This window comes from Gorilla gorilla, chromosome 18, assembly GCF_029281585.2.
Source record: "Gorilla gorilla gorilla isolate KB3781 chromosome 18, NHGRI_mGorGor1-v2.1_pri, whole genome shotgun sequence".
Lineage (NCBI taxonomy): Eukaryota > Metazoa > Chordata > Mammalia > Primates > Hominidae > Gorilla > Gorilla gorilla.
In genome coordinates, this window is record NC_073242.2 from 13,722,237 (window position 1) to 13,739,497 (window position 17,261).

The 17,261-nt window shown below is 42.2% G+C and overlaps 1 protein-coding gene across 2 annotated transcripts in view; it reads right to left on the reverse strand.

Moving 5' to 3' along the window:
* GRIN2A (glutamate ionotropic receptor NMDA type subunit 2A) overlaps positions 1–17,261 on the reverse strand; it is a 432,359-nt gene that overhangs the window by 340,129 nt on the left and 74,969 nt on the right. The window lies entirely within an intron of this gene.

Consider the following 17,261-nt stretch of genomic DNA (forward strand, 5'->3'; position numbering starts at 1 on the left):
TCTGAAACCCAGAAGAAAGAAGAGGAAGTGGAGCTCAGAGTCACAGTTGCTCAGCACTGCAGGCAGGGTCCGTATGTCATAATAACAGATGGGGTAGGTACCATTGCTCTTGCAGCCTGCAGGTCCCAAAGGAAATTGTGTCATTTTATCTTGCCTAGCTCCAAAAGGAGCAGCCTCTGTCAGAAGATCTCAATCATCATAGGCACATCCCAGGTGTGTGTCCTGCTTCTCATCAGGCCTCCCCATCTTACTAGACCACTGGGTTCAGCCCTGACTTGTGGGAGGGGCTGGGCCTCCATAGCTTCTAAAAACATACAGTTAATCTACAGCATCTCTCCTACATTTGCCGTGTAGCATTGGCACCTTCACTCAAGTGACAGTATTATAGTCAGGTGTCATCGATCAGCTTTCATCAGCCTTATATTTAAGAGCTACAGTCTCTGGGTGTTTTAGGGAATACCCCGGCAACAAAGTGAAAAAAAAAAAAAAAAAAAAAAAAAAAAACCTTTTGCAGTAGATTGCATGATTGCACAACTGGCCCAATTCTTCATCCCTTACTGGAAACATGTCACTGTCAGATGATTCTGGGGTCCCCGCCACTTAAGAACCAGGATACAGTTCCTCACCCCTTGACTTTGAGTTTGATCACGTGACTTAGTTTGGCCAATTACGTGAGGGAGACGTGCCAGTGTGCCGGTTTTGGCTTTTGCCCAGGGTGTCTAAGACTGTAGGGAAGAGATTGTCTGGGAAACTCTGTCCAAGACATCACCAGAGATCCCATGTAGTGTGGTTCCTCTCCTTGTATCAATGACAATGAAACCCAAAGAGAACTGATGCATCACCCAGTGAGTGAATATAGGAGCTACAGTGAAACCCATGTCTCCTGTCCTCCTAGTCCAGATTTCTAAACAGGAAGCATCAGAACCTGGCTGTCAGAAAAATAATCTGAAGCCCCAAGGTTTCATGGAGCAGTTACTCTCTGCTCAGCACTAAGCCACGTGTACAGAGGAGATACCAATAAGGAAAATGACTGGGTCCCTGGTTATAATGTCCTAAATCTGTAATGGAGTGAATCAACAAGACACTTGCAAACAAAATGGTGAGGGCTCAGGAGGGTGTAATTTTTAAAAAGTGCTGGACTGAGGAAAGGTGAGAGTTACAGGCTAAGTTCTGCCACTCGCCTGCTGTGTGACTTTGAGCTGGTCATTCCCTATCTCTTAATATCAGCTTCTTCATCTATAGAATGTGGGTATACATGAGGGGATTTTTTTAGAACTCTAGTTCTCAGTTCTGACTGCATATTATTCTCACCAAGAAAACATTTTTTTTTTTTTTTGAGATGGAATCTCGCTCTTATTGCCCAGGCTGGGGTGCAATGGCACAATCTCAGCTCACTGCAACCTCCACCTCCTGGGTTCAAGCGATTCTCCTGCCTCAGCCTCCTGAGTAGCTGGGAGTACAGGCACCCACCACAATGCCTGGCTGATTTTTGTATTTTTAGTAGAGACAGGGTTTCACTACTTTGGCCAGGCTGGTCTCAAATTCCTTACCTCCAGTGATCTGCCCGCCTCAACCTCCCAAAGTGCTGGGATTATAGGCATAAGCCGCTGTGCCCAGCCCAGAAAGCATTTTTTAAAAGAGGAACCCAGACCCTTGGAGAAATGACTGATTGCTGATTCCAGGGTTGAAGCAGGAAAAGTATAAAATGAACCTAGAGCATCTTGTTGTTCCAGAAAGTAAGGGAATGTGCACCAAAAAAAAAAAAAAAAAAAAAAATGAGGACTTCTAGGGATGGAATTTTGTCCCCTACAAATTCATATATTGAAGCCTTAACCTGCCATTGACTATATTTGGAGATAGGGCTTTTAGGAGGTAACTAAGGTTAAATGAGGTCATAAGAGTAGGATCGCAATTTGATAGGACTGGTGAACCTGTAAGTAGAGGAAGAAGAGAGATTTCTCTCTCTCTCTCTCCACCAGCATGCACTGAGAAAAGGCCATATGAGCACACAGAGAGAAGACAGCTGTCTGCAAACCAGTAAGAGAGCCCTTACTCAAACCCAACCACGCCAGCTCCCGATCTTGGACTTCCAGCCTTTAGAACCATGAAAAAAATAAACTTTTGCTGTTTAAGACACCCAGTCTATGATATTTTGTCATGGAAGCCTGAGCTCACTAAGACAAGATCGTGTCAAAAGAATACAAGAGCCAGGTTGAAGTGCTGACCGATAAAATCTGAGACAATTTAAGCATAAATATAAATAATGACAGTAATGGATTATAACCCACTGAAAAATTAAGAATCTTGAGCCCATGCTAATATAAAGTATAAAAGTAAAAATAAATGTTCTTCCTTATAGCAGAACACTAGTAAAGAGAAGGAATGATGGAGTTAGAAAACATCAATGGATGCTAAAGCTGGTGAGTAAAAACATGATAAGGAATAGGATATTTATATAGTCTCAATGTATCTGCCTAATAATATAGGAGCTACAGTGAAAGCGTATCCCGTCTTCCTAGTCCAGGTTTCTAAGCAGGAAGCATCAGAACCCAGCATCAGAACTCCCTACAAGTTACATGTTAATTACAAAGAGGAAATAGCAACTTTACAGTAGAGACCACAGATACTACCTTAACCACGGAGTCAAAATTAATATCACCAATATCAAGACCAATGGACATCATCTCTTGATACAATGCACCAAGAAGGACACAATATCACTTCAGTGATATTCCTACACAAAAAAAGTGTGAAAGAAATAGGGCAAAATGTAAGCAACTGGTGAATCTGAATAAAGAGAATATAGGAGTTCTTTCTACTATTCTTTCAACTTTTCTGTAAGCTTGAAAATATATCTACTCATGACACAAGTTTACCTGTGTAACAAACCTGCACATGTACCCCTGAAATAAAAAGTTAAAAAAAGAAAATATATCTAAATGCATATACAGTTTAAAAAACATATGAGCCCAAGCCCCACCCCAGACTAATCAAATCAGATTCACTGGGGGTTTAGGGCCCAGGCATCCATGTTTTTGTTTCTATGTTTGTTTCTTAGGCTCCTTGGGTGATTCTAATGTGCCTCCTAGGTTGACAGCCCCTACGGGGCTCAGAGGATAGTGACATTCTGACATTCTCCGGACCTGTGGGTACCAAAGTAAATGGTTTAGAGCAGTTCCCAACCAGCAGCAGCACCTAAGCACCCGGAGACTTGTAACAAATGCAGATTCTTGGGCCTCACCCAGACCTACTGAATCTGACACTTCGGTGGTGTACCGGCAACCTGCGCTTTAATCAGGCATCTCGGGGTTTCCGATGTTCACTGAAGTGTGAGAACCATGGTCTATATTGCTTCTCAGGTAACTCATAGTGTTCTTCTTTTTCAATTTTTTTAAATTGTGGCAAAACACACACACACACACACACACACACACACACACTTTACTATCTTGGCCGGTCAGCATAGACTTCCAGCCCCACATCACCTTTCCCAAATGTCTTCCAAGGGGCAAAGTCCAGACACAACAGTGAAACTGTGGATTTTACTCCACTGTTCTAATAATTATCAGTTCTTTCTTGCTGGTGGTCTCATTTCCCTGCCCTCCTCCTTACCTGTGCCACATACCCCATTCTCCTTGTACTTCCCCTACTGGTCAGTCCCCCACACATAGACCTGCTACAACCACAACTAACTCCTTGAGACTAACCTGTCCTCTCCATCACTCTCAAGCCACATTCTCTGAGCCTGCCCAGGAGACTAAGAACCAATGCGGAATTAACAATTTACTGAAAAAGACCAGATCCCTTTCCCAGGTGTGAGGCTACAGCACGGGTGTTAGCTGTGATAATTTTTAGGTGGTACAAGGAGACTGAATTAAATAACATCAAGTCACATGGTGCGAAAGTTGCTCCCTTTCAAGTCTGTTTCAACTCTTCAGAAAACATCAGGGGAAAAGTCCCAAACACCCTATAACACTCGCTCATCTCCCTTTTTAACAACGAGATCAGGCCTCAGGCTCCGAGCCTTAGGCAGCAGTCTCTGAGCTGTTTGGTCTTCGTGGTATATATTTTTGCAACTTACTTTCTATTTGTGGGAAGTGATACTGGTTTTCCATTTCTGGCTGTGATGCCAAGTTGCTTTTTAAAAATAAATGTGCTTAAATTAAAATGCAAGTGGTTTAAAGCACACACTAAACAAATAATCGTAGAGATGTTTGAAGTTGGAAAACAGAGAATGAGGACCTGGGCTTCTTCCCTGTGAAATCTTCACCCTACATATATCATTTTGGTGTCTTGGAGACTGCATCCTACCATGATCTAATCTATGAAGCAACAGGAAAGGAATGGAGTCTCCAGTGAGATTGGATCAGCAGTTTCATTAGAGGGGCTGGCAGAGCCCACTTTTGCTCTTCCTCCCGGTCCCTAAGCCTTCCTGAAACCCAGGGACTGGAAAGGGATCCTAACCAAATCTGCAGCTATTGGCATATCCTAGATCCTAGTGAGCCAGAGGTGGGCAGTGGTGGGGACAGGGTTGGCTGATAAATGTGGGCAGATCCCTAAACTGCATCCGACCCTCCTGCACTTTCTTTCTTAAGACCCTTCATCTAACATGTAGGAGAACTAAAGTGGATCCTCATCTCTCACCTTAAGCAAAAATCAACTCAAGGTGGATCAAGGACTTAAATCTAAGACCTAAAACTATAAAAATTCTAGAAGGTAACACGGGAAAATCCCTTCTAGACATTGGCTTAGGCAAAGATTTCATGACCAAGAACCCAAAGCAAATGCAACAAAAACAAAGATAAATAGGCGGTACTTAATTAAACTAAAGAGCTTCTGCACAGCCAAAAGAACAGTCGGCAGACTAAATACACAACCCACAGAGTGTGAGAAAATCTTCACAACCATACATCCAAAGGACTAGTATCTAGAATCTACAAGGAACTCAAACAGATTAGCAGGAAAAAAAAAAACAATTAGCAAACAAATTAGCAAGCTCAAACAAAAGTGGGCTAAGGGCATGAACAGACAGTTCTCAAAAGAAGACGTACAAATGGCCAACAAACATATGAACAAATGCTCAACATCAGTAATGATCAGGGAAATGCAAATCAAAACCACAATGCAATACCACTTTATTCCTGCAAGAATGGCCATAATCAAAAAAAAAAAAAAATAGACGTTGGCATGGATGTGGTGAAAAGGAAACACTTCTGCACTGCTGGTGGGAATGTAAACTAGTACAACCACTATGGAAAACAGTGTGGAGATTGCTTAAATAACTAAAAGGAGAACTACCATTTGGCGCAGCAATCCCACTACTGGGTATCTACCCAGAGGAAAAGAAGTCATTATACCAAAAAGACATTTGCACACACATGTTTACAGCAGCACAATTCACAATTGCAAAAATATGGAACCAGCCCAAATGCCCATTAATCGACAAGTGGCTAAACAAATTGTGGTATGTATATATACACGATGGAATAAAACTCAGCCTTAAAAAGGAATGAATTAATGGCATCTGCAGCAACCTGAATGGAACTGAAGACTATTATTCTAAGTAAAGTAACTCAGGAATGGAAAACCAAACACTGTATGTTCTCACTTGTAAGTGAGAGCTAAGCTATGAGAATGCAAAGGCATAAGAATGAAACAATGGATGCTGGAAACTCAGGGGAAAGGGTGGTGAGGAATAAAAGACTACAAATTGGATTAAATGTATACTGCTCAGGTGATGGGTGCACCAAAATCTCAGAAATCATCACTAAACTACTCATGTAACCAAATACCTACTGTCCCCCCTCCCCCCAAAAAAACCTATGGAAATTTTAGAAAAGGAAAAATAAATAAATAAAACTAGTATTGATTTGGGTTATTTCAGTTTGTGTTCTCCAAATAGTTGTTAAAAATAATTTAGAAAATGCTCAAAAAAACCACGCATCTTGAGGAATTTAGATCGCAGCAAAGAAATTTCTAACATTCCCCATACCTTGTGCATCTGACCTATGATTTTTTTCCTTGACCTTAAAGACTTACAAAGGGCATCATTATGAGTAACTGCAAAACCATTATGAAAATCAACTCTCTATTTTGGATGACTCCCCATGTTCAGCATAAAAGATACTTACTCAAAAGCTTGGTGTTTTCATTCCAGAAGAAACTCCTTTTAATGCTGCGAGCAGCATTACAATTTTACAAGAGGAAAAAAAAAATTCTTAGTAATTAAATGCAAATCACCAGAGCTCAGAATTCAGGGCCCTGTCTCTGGAGTGCCTAGATTCAGCAATGGGAGAAGCAAATAACTGAGAAAAGGAAAGAGAATGCCATCCTGTCTCCCTCCCTTGCACCCCCTTCCTCAGCTAACCAGTGTTCCCCTGGCTCAAAGAAAATGTGGAAGTTGGTGGTTTTTCACAAGGATGGTACTATCTGGAGCTGCTGTCCTCTGAGAGTAGGATGGGTCAGAAGAGATCTGCACCTGCTCTGTTAACGTAGTCTTGCCATCTCTAAGGGTTTGATTTGCTGGCTTGTTTACTGGAGTCAGAAACAGAATAAAGGTAACTCACTTCAAAGGCTAGATTCAAATGCTACTTCCTAGAAGATACCTTCAGGACCCTCCTTCACTCCCAAATAGAAGGAACTCTGCTTTTTCAACATGGTATTGAAGTCAGAATGTTTGTTATTCCAAACACCAGTACTGAAACGTCTGCTCATTCCGTGAGGTTCCTGAGGTGCCGAGTGCTGGGGATACAACAGTGAAGATGGATAATTCTCCATTCTTACGGAGCTTCATTGAGGGAGCTCAGGGGGGCAGGAGTTAGTCAAATAATCACAAAAGTAAAGCAACATCACAAATTGTAGCGAGTGCTATTTAAGTACATGAAAACAATTTACTAGTCAAGAAGTATCAGCAGAATGAACAGCAGGTGCAAAGGGCTCATGTCAGACAGGTGAAGCGGGACATGAGGGCAACTGCAAGAAGGCCAATATCAGTTTTGCAAAGAGCAGGTGAGAGGTGGGGCTCCAGAGGTAGCAGAGGTCAGCCATGAAGTGCTTGGAAGGCCACAGAGAAAAATTTTATTCCTATCACCATAGCAATGGGAAGCCATGAAACCGTTTTCAGCAGAGAAACAACATGATCGGGTTTGCATTTTGAAAGATACCACTGGCTTCAGTAGAGAGGATGGATTTTGAGCAAGAAGCAAAGATGCTTGTGCGAAGGAGAGTAATTCGAAGACCTTTGGTTGTCCTGGCAAGAGATGTTGAGTGTTGGATCACAGAGCTGGTGATGGAAATGGGGAGATGTACTTCGACGGATGTTGGTCAAGTTACTTCTTTCTGCACCTCCATTTCCTCATCTGTAAAATGGGAGTAATAAGCCCACTCACCTCCCAGTGAAATGAGATGGCATGTAGAAAGCACCTGGCACATCCTGATGATTCAATAAATGATAGCCATTGTTATAGTGATGATCTTTGTAACTCTTGTAAGATGCTTTTCAGTTCACATCTTTTTAAATGGTTGTTTGTCCACACTGTTCACTCCATCTGTGCAGCTTTATGTTATTTGAAGGCATAGTGCCCCCCTGCTGGATTCACTTTATAACAAATTAGTTCTCCTACCAGGATGATTAGCGCCCAGAAAGTGTAAGTAAATATTTGTGGAGAAAACTGATTTGAATGGCCCAGATGGTGGCACTCAGCCAGGCTCCCTAACCACTGGAGTTAATCCATCACAGACGTGCTGGCCAATGCTTTGCAAGATGTGATTCTCCAGGTGTGACTTCCATGGAGTAGACACTTGGATCCGATCTGCCTTCAAAAAAGAATGTGTCATTCAGCCACTGGGGGTGCAGGTTACTGACATCCTCTGGCTTCAGAGCCCTCAGGATTCACTTCTGCTTTTGAGCTGAGGTCACATTCTGCCAGAGCAGTCCTCAGCTAGTGACAGGGCATGAGGGGGACATGGGGCCCGGCAACTTCTGCCCAACATGGGGCTCCTTTCATGGGCAACCTCTTCTCCAAAGCTTTCTGTTAGGTTGGCAGAGACTGTCCGGTCTGCATGGTGGTCTGAAGCTCTCCCTTGCACAATTCTGCTTCCTGCCTTCCCTATTTTATTTTTCCCTGGTACTTATGCCCCCTCAATAAACTTCTTGTGCCCCTAACTCCATCTCAGCATCTGTTTCCTGGAAGATACAACTGGCTCACCTTGGAGAGAAAAGAAACTAAAAGCCACAACATGAAGAAGCGTATACACGAACCAGGTAAGTTAAGTAACTCAGAGCTATCTCTTGTCCCAAAGGATGAAAACCTCCGAGCGCCGTGGAAGAGAACAGTCTAATTAATTAAGTTGGCTCAAACTGCCAGGAAGCTTTCTGAGCAACAGCAGATGTTGGGGCTTCAAGAAAAATTGCTCCCTGCTTTTGGCCAGAATCCCAGGGGTCATTTAGGGCGGTGATGTTGCCAGTTCTTCTCCCCTCTGGCCAACACCTCTCAATCCATATTTGGGGTACCAATTATAACTTGGGACAAGAGCCTAATCTCCCAGCAAGGAAAACCTGGGCTGTCAGTCTACTTTACCAATCCCTGCCTTGGAAATTGTTATATATCTCAGGCTACAAGAAAGTAGAGGGAGACAAGAGAAAAAGCATCCCTCACACAACTTTCAGATCTTCCACTGGAGAGATAGCCCCACTCTAGGAGGGAATGGTTACTGCTATAATTTGGGGGATATTTTGGCAGGTTTGGGAAAATCTATTCAAAGTTTAGTTTAGTCTCAATTTCTAGAACATCAAGCCACTTTTTTGTAGGCAAAGGTGACAGGAAAAGCTGAAAACATGGTGGTAATCCTAAAGATAATAGTAATAGCAGTATTTATGGAGCAATGAGTATGTTTGTAGATTGAGAGGGGTATTTTTTTACAGAATCAGCTCATCTAATCATCACAGGAACTCCTAGACATTGGTGCTATTTTCACCAACTATTTCAATAAGGACACAGAGGTTCTGATATGGTTTGGATGTTTGTTCCCTCCAAACTCATGTTGAAATGTGACCTCCAGTGTTGGAGGTAGGGCCTGGCGGGAGGCCATTAGATCATGGGGGCAGATCCCTCACGAACGGCCTAGCACCATCCCCCTGGTAATGAGTGAGCTGTCGCTCTTAGTTCACATGAGATTTGGTTGTTTAAAAGAGTGTGGCACTGATCCCCTTCTCTCTTGCTCTGTCTTTCACCATGCAATATGCTGCCCCCTTTTCACCTTCCACCATGATTGGAAGCCTCCTGAGGCCTCACCAGAAGCCAAGCTGAAGCCAGCACCATGCTTCCTGTATAGCCTGCAGAACCGTGAGCCAATTAAACCTCTCTTCTTTACAAATTACCTAACTTTGGGTATTTCTTTCTTCTTTTTTTCTTTTTTTCTTTTCTTTTTTATTGGGGGGAACAGAGTCTCACTCTATTGCCCAGGCTGTAATGCTGTGTTGTGATCTCTGCTCACTGCAACCTTCACCTCCTAGGTTCAAGCAATTCTTGTGCCTCAGCCTCCCAAGTAGCTGGGATTACAGGCACGCACCACCATGCCAGGCTGCCTTGGGTGTTTCTTTATAGCAACACAAGAATGGACTAACATGGGCTCAGAGAGGTTAGGTAACTTGTCTAAGACCACAGAGCTAGCAAGAGGTAGAGCTAGGATTCAAACTTAGGTCTCTCCAAAATCAAAGACCACATTTATCCTCCCTTCCTCCACTGTTCTAGATCACTCTTGCACTGGGGCACTCTTGCTCTGAGAGACGTACCCCACTCACAGACATGGAGTGGATGCCTCGGTTGCTGCATCATTTAACAAGCATCTATTGCCTGCTCTGTGCCATCCCCTGTGGTAGGCACTGGGAAGAAAAGAATGAATGATCCTTGACATCAAGAAGCTCAAAGACTAGCTGGGAAGATACTAATATAGCAATTCCTTTTATTTTCTCTAATAGGAGACCCACTCGCAACCATGAGGAATAGATACTATCAGCAGCAACAGCAACTTTTTTTTAACGACAAAGAAAGTAAAGATGGGAAAATGTAAACTTGTCCAAAGACATACATCTAGTCATGAGAAAGCTGAAACCCAAAACAGCTAAGCCGATGTATCACAGTCTCTGAATCACCATCACTGAAAGAGACAACACACTTGGGGGTGGGGGAATGGCTCTCCTTGCACAAGCTGGGATGCAATTTGCAGACATTTTGCAGAGCAGAAAATATATGAGTCTCTGAAGGGCAGTGATCAATCATTTCAGCCATCTTAAATGAGACCAGAATAGATACAAGAAGAATCTCAGCCACATATAACTCTAACCACCAAGGGTATTACTAACCCCCAAAATATTTCATCTTCTTGAAGTTTTATGGCTATGGCTCTTGAGTGTTTCGGGGTTACAGGGAGATATGGGTTTAGGCAGCTGAAGCAATACCTATCTGTAGATAAGAATATTGCCAGAAGTCCTAATAACCTCAGAAAATCTACAAAACAAGAGAGTCCATATGTATGCCGGAATCCCTGCCCCTGACATGTTTACTCTGCTGACTACCTCCAATGACTGAACTCTAGGCTTAATTAGCCAGCTCATAGCTCTTCCACATACTTTTTGGAGCAGATTTTGTCTCTATGGGCTCTACTTCTTCCCTTAGATTCTAGAGCACCATGGAATGTATCTGCTCTATGTTCAAGATGGAAGTCCTTCAAATAATTAGGTATAGCAATCTACTCACCCCTCTCACTTCCTCATTTCTCTCCACTCTCAGAAATGCAAACATTTATCCTTTTGTTGATGTTATTCAGGAACCACTTCCAGCAGCCTGTACCTCCCTTAGTCATGTTCCTTTTAACAAGCTCAGTTTATCAATGTCCTTCTTAAAATACAGAACTCACACATGAGCATAACCAAAGATACAATATTTGTGAAGGGACTGTGAAAACGAGAGTAGGCAGAGGCAAAGGGTTATTATTTTTTCTCTAGGACTAAATAAAAATATAAATGCTATTTCTCTTAACACAAACCAGTTTGAAGAAACTATTCGATGTATTCATTCTGTCATCTGTTCATTCATCTGTTATTGAACCTTTCAAGGTAAAAGATTAGAGGATTCTGGCCAGCAGAGAAAAGAGAAAAGTGGATGGATATGAATACTATGTAGAAGGTGTAGTCACAGGGTGAGGCGTGTGAGGGAAATGGTGGTAGCAAGAAGTTTAGCCTAGGCATCTGGGAGGATGGTGGTGCCATGCCCTGGAGGAGGGCCAGTTTGAGGAAGGAATATCATAGGAGTCCAATAAATACTACTAGAATGAATGACTTAATAATCAATATGTAAGTTACATTCATTCCCCTCTGCTTCTGGCTTTCCATCTGATTAGATCAAAAGCACTCTTGCATATGGAAAACTTGCATGAGCACAATTTTACCTGGTTATGGGAAGGAATGGTGTTCTCTATGTGTATTTTTATTTTTTCCAATTATTGGATTCTCCAGGGTGCCCACATGACAATGTCAAGTTTCTGTACTGAGTCCTGATTCCCTAGGCAAAAAGTGCAAAGCATGCCTAAAAATAAATATCCAGCCTTAAAAAATCAGTAAAACAATCCCTTGGCTCCCATCAACATTGTAGAACCCACTGTGTGCAGGGGCTGCAGTCGACGGCAGGGGTATGAGGAGAAACAGGTCAGGTTTCCATGTCCCTTGTGAGCACAGAGTGTAGGAGGAAGATTGACAGGAAAACCAAAATAAGACACCTGAAAGTCCACAATATGATAAATGATATGACAACAGGGAGAGGTGCTAAATGTTACGAGAGTGCAGCAGAGGCATAAAATAAAAGAAGCCTGAAGCAAACTTTTAATTCGTTACACAAAAAAGTCTTTAGTCTTCTTTGCCGAGATTAAAGTAGTGCCACTCTGGGTCTGGAGCCGAGTTGGTAGCTGGGGTCTAGAAGAATTCAGAGTTCATCCCGAGTCTTCTCTAGAGATGGAAGCCTGGAGAAGCCAGAAGGCCCTGAACCCCTGACAAAAAGCCTAAGGATCCTCACCCAGCAATGCTGACCACGACCATTAAAACATGAAGCCCATCCCCCAAAGAGGAAAATCCTTGCCCTTTAATGAAGCTGCCAAAAACCTCCAAAGTTAACAGTTTGCACTGTGTCTTTCTGCAGACACAGAAAAATGAGCTGGGAAATAGAACAGTCACATCTGGCTGAGAGAGTTGTGGATTTATGAGGTGTTGCCTGGGTCTCCTGGGCAGTAGAATCAGCTGACCCAATGTTTAATAGAGAAACTACAAATTTTCAAACATAAGAAAACCACGTAAAAAAAAAAAATCAATGGGGGAGGGGGTGTTTAAATGCATTTGAGACCAGCCATATGACAAGCCACTTGGCAGCCCTTATAACCCTTAGTTTTAATAACATAAGAATTCCCTACGAAATTCTAAATAAGGCTGGGCATGGTGGCTCATGCTTGTAATTCCAGCGCTTTAGGAGGCTGAGTTGAGGTGGGCACACCTCCTGAGGTTAGGAGCTTGAGATCAGCCTGGCCAACACGGTGAAACCCCATCTCTGCTAAAAATACAAAAATTAGCTGGGCATGGTGGCGTGCACACGTAATCCCAGCTACTTGGGAGGCTGAGGCAGGAGAATGGCTTGAACCCAGGAGGTGGGGGTTGCAGACAGCTAAGATCGTGCCACTGCACTCCAGCCTGGGTGACAAGGCAAGACTCTATCTCCAAAAATAATAATTCTAAATAAAGCAAAATAAAATGTATGTATAAACATATATACGCAAAGGTATATATGTATATGCACATACATGCATACATGTGTATAGATATATGTACAGTATAGCCTGCCAGCTATGTTAAAAGAAGTTTTTTGCAAAGCCACCTTTTGTGTATGGAACTGTGTGTGAAAACAGACTTATGCACTGTGAGAAACTTGGATAAAATGAGGCATGCGTACTTCCCCATCTGAAATAGCCAAGATGATGACCATTCTTACAAGTGAAAGAGTTTTTTTTTGTTTGTTTGGGGAGGTGTTTTTTTTTTTTCTTTTTTATCTTTCATTCCTGTTTGAATTCTTTTTTAATTTACACATAAGAAAAAGTGGCCTGGCACAGTGGCTCACATCTGTAATCCTAGCACTTTGGGAGACTGAAGAGGGAGGACTGCTTGAGACCAGGAATTTGAGACCAACCTGGGCAATATATTGAGACCCTGTCTCTACTTAAAATTGTTTTAATTTAAAAAAATTTACAATAAATGAATAAAAATAAGAAAAACCTCCCAAATCCCACCACCCTAGTACAACCAAAGTGGCCACACCATCACACGTGAGGTTGTTCACAGCATCCTTCTCTGGGAATGATTCTAAGTCCCTTGAAGATAGGGAGCGTGACTAGTTTGTCTCTGAATCCCTGGTACCTGGAAGTGGCCTGACCCCCAGAAGGCACTCCGATGACGTCTGTTGAATGGATAGATGAGAATGCACATAAGGAAAAGTGATTTTTTTCCTAACAAAGTAAAATGGCATTCCACAGACTTTGGGGAAGTTGGCTCCTTCACTTCTAGAGAAAAAAGGAGAATAAGGCAGGAATTCAAAATACTCTTATGAACAGAAAGGCAACAGGTAGAGCAGGACATGGAGGGATTCATGAAGGGAGAGAAGGAAGGTAGGGAAGCTGGGCTGTGCAATAAGCAGCAAGCCTGGGTGTTATTTCAGCCTCCTGAGAACATGCCAGAATAGACATTGCCATTACCTCCATTTTCAGAGAAAGAAACTAAGACAAATGAATCAGACAGAAGACATAATGGTCATCTCATAAATGGACATGTGGAGATTTGAACCCAGCTCAGCTGGCTTTGAATTCAGAAATCTTTACCCCTAAGGGACATCATGAAGCAAGACAAAGAATGAAATGGAGGGCTAGGATGATGACTGGATTTCCTGCTGATTGAAGGAATGTTGAACCAAGCACATGTACTTCAATCCTAACCATACACAGGGAAGTTATTTCCGTATTTGGAAGAGCTAAGCGGAAGATCTCAGCACTAGTCCCAGCCCCTGTTTCCATGCCATTTCAGCACTAGATAACAAGATATATCCATGTAGGAAGATGGAGGAGAAAAGCAGGGTGGATCTGTCTCCCCCAAAGGAAACCACAAGGCATAAACAGCAGCAGTCCCCAGAGGACAATGTACACACAACCTCTTTCCTCCAACTCTGGTGTTGAAACTGCCCTGAGCGGACTTTAAATCCACTGCAGGTAGTTGCATGAGGAGTACTTACAGGATCCTGCTGGCTCTGTTGCTACTCTCTATCATGGAGTCCTGCAGCCTTTGAATAAATACCTGCCAGGCCAAGCTAGCAAATAGCACAGTTTCATGTCTGGAATTTGCAAACCAGGGTTGAAGGAAGTTAGACACGCTTCTGTGAAGAAAACTGATATTCTGCTGGGGTTTGCAAGATCCCTAAAGGTCCCGTCCTCCCCCTGGGAATCCCAGCAGTTTAGAAGATTCCTGAAAGGAAAAGGAGCAGCTCACCTGAGACAAGCAAGGGCCAGATTGTTGAAGCCATTGTTGCCCTGCTGAGCTTCAGGACACTCAACTCACAGTTGCAGATTTCATAAGCAACAAAAAGAAGAATCCATTTCACAGGCATTTTTCAGTGCCTGTCTGACCACACTGATCAAGGCAGTGGGGGTACAGAGGTGCACAAAATGTGCAAAGTGCCTGCTACAGTGATGCTTACCCTCTGGTGGGGAGAGCTGAAGTTCTGGGAAAGTAGAGTTTGAGGGAATGCCTCATATGCAAAAGGCCAACCCTGGGCTAGATCCTACTCATGTATGTCTCATCCAGTTCCTCCCAATAATCCCAAGATTAGGTACTCCTTGCATCAAATCATTTTAAAGAAGAGAAAATTGAGTGTATTAGTCCATTTTCATGCTGCTGATAAAGACATAACTGAAACTGGGAAGAAAAAGAGGTTTAATGGACTTACAGTTCCACATGGCTGGGAAGGCCTCACAATCATGGTGGAAAGCAAGGAGGTGCAAGTCAAGTCTTACATGGATGGCAGCAGGCAAAGACGGAGAGCTTGTGCAGGAGAATTCCTCTTTTTGAAAACATTGGATCTCATGAGACCTTATTCACTATTGTGAGAACAGCATAAGAAAGATCCACCCCCATGATTCAATTACCTCCCACTGGGTCCCTCCCACAACATGTGGGAATTGTGGGAGTTAAAATTCAAGATGAGATTTGAGTGGGGACACAGCCAAACCATATCATTGGGTCTCAGAGAAGTAATTGCCTCAAGAATCACACAGCTGACAGGTAACAGAGCCCGAACTCAAACCCCAGGTCTCCTGATCACAGCTGCCATGTTGCACAGCCCTCATCTCTGAAGGAATCAGAATTTGTGTTCACGGTTACACGTGTTCAGGGTCACACATTTAGTGTACGGTGTAGCCGGGATTCAAGCTGAGATGAGCCAACTCTAGACCCTAGTCTCTTAATCACTGTAGATACTGCTGCGCTAGCATACTTGGAAACCACCATATATGTTCTTGGAAATTCACCAGGCACATTACCATGTTAGGCAGACTTATTACTATTCTGCAATATCTGCAAGTAACATAGAAGCAAAAAAAGCACATAACACATAAAATAATTACACATAGACCTGAGGTAGAAAACAAATAATCAGAGGAGAAGGCAAGAGAAAGGGGAAGCCACCTTAGGTAGAATGGTCAGGAAACATCCCTTCTGAGAAGACATTTAGGCTGAGAAGCTAATTAAGAAATAACAGAGAAAACTAATGAAACCCAAAGCTGATTCTCTTTTAAAAAAAAAACAAAATTGATAAATCTAGGTAGACTGATCAAGAAGAAAAGAGACTATCAGAAATAAAGTCTGGTGCATTAATACAGACTTTCAGATATTAAAAGGATTAAAAAACCCTTATGCCTATAAATTTGACAACCTAGATGAAATGGACAAATTCCTGGAAAGATACAAATTACCAAAGCTTTTTCAAAAAGAAATAGAAACCTTCACCAACCCTGTATCAATTAAAGAAATTGAACCCATAGTTTAAAACCCTCCCACAAAGTAAACTTCAGGCCCAGATGTCTTCTCTGCTGCACTCTATAAAACATTTAAGGAAAAAAAAAAAAAAGAGTCCTACACAAATTATTTCAGAAACTAGTGTTCAGAAGGCAATACTTCCCAATTCATGTTATGAGGATAGTATTACTCTGATTCCAAAACCAGAGGAAGCCATTATAAGGAAACTCTAGACCAACCTTCCTCGCAAATATACATGCAAAAGTGCCCCACAAAATATGAGCAGATCAAATAGAAAAATGTAACAAAAGGCAATGCATTATAACCAAGTACGTTCACACCATGAAGGTAGGCTGAAATCCAAAGAACAAGAAATAACCAGATTACAAAAAAAAAAAAAAATAGGAAGAATGAATAAGACCTACCATTTAATAGCACAACAGGGTGACTATAGTCAATAATTGAACATTTTTAAATAACAAAAAATATATAATTGGATCATTTGTAACACAAAGGATAAATGTTCAAGGGGATGGAGACCTCATTTTCCAAGATGTGGTTATTTCACACTGCATGCCTGTATTAAAACATCTCATGTACCCCATAAATATATACACCTACTATGTACTCACAAAAAAATAAATTTTTTTTTTAATTTTATTATTATTATACTTTAAGTTTTAGGGTACATGTGCACAATGTGCAGGTTAGTTACATATGTATACATGTGCCATGCTGGTGTGCTGCATCCATTAACTCGTCATTTAGCATTAGGTGTATCTCCTAATGCTATCCCTCCCCCTTCCCCCAACCCCACAACAGTCCCCAGAGTGTGATGTTCCCCTTCCTGTGTCCATGTGTTCTCATCGTTATTAAATAAAAAGAATTTTAAATAAAAACAGAAATAACCTGTCAAGTGAAGAACAAGAAAGTTCTGGGCAAAGGGAGTGGCACACGCAGAGGCTACAGGGTAAGAAAGAGCTTGGCAAATTTGAAAAGTTGAATGGAAACCATTTGGAATAGCATTTAGCGAGTTAGAGGAACGTGGTAACGGATGAGACTGGAGAATAGACAAGGCTAGATCACACAGGACCTCATCAAGGTAAATAGTTTGGATCTTTTAATAAATTCTAATGGACGCTATTACATGGTTTTTACCTGGGGA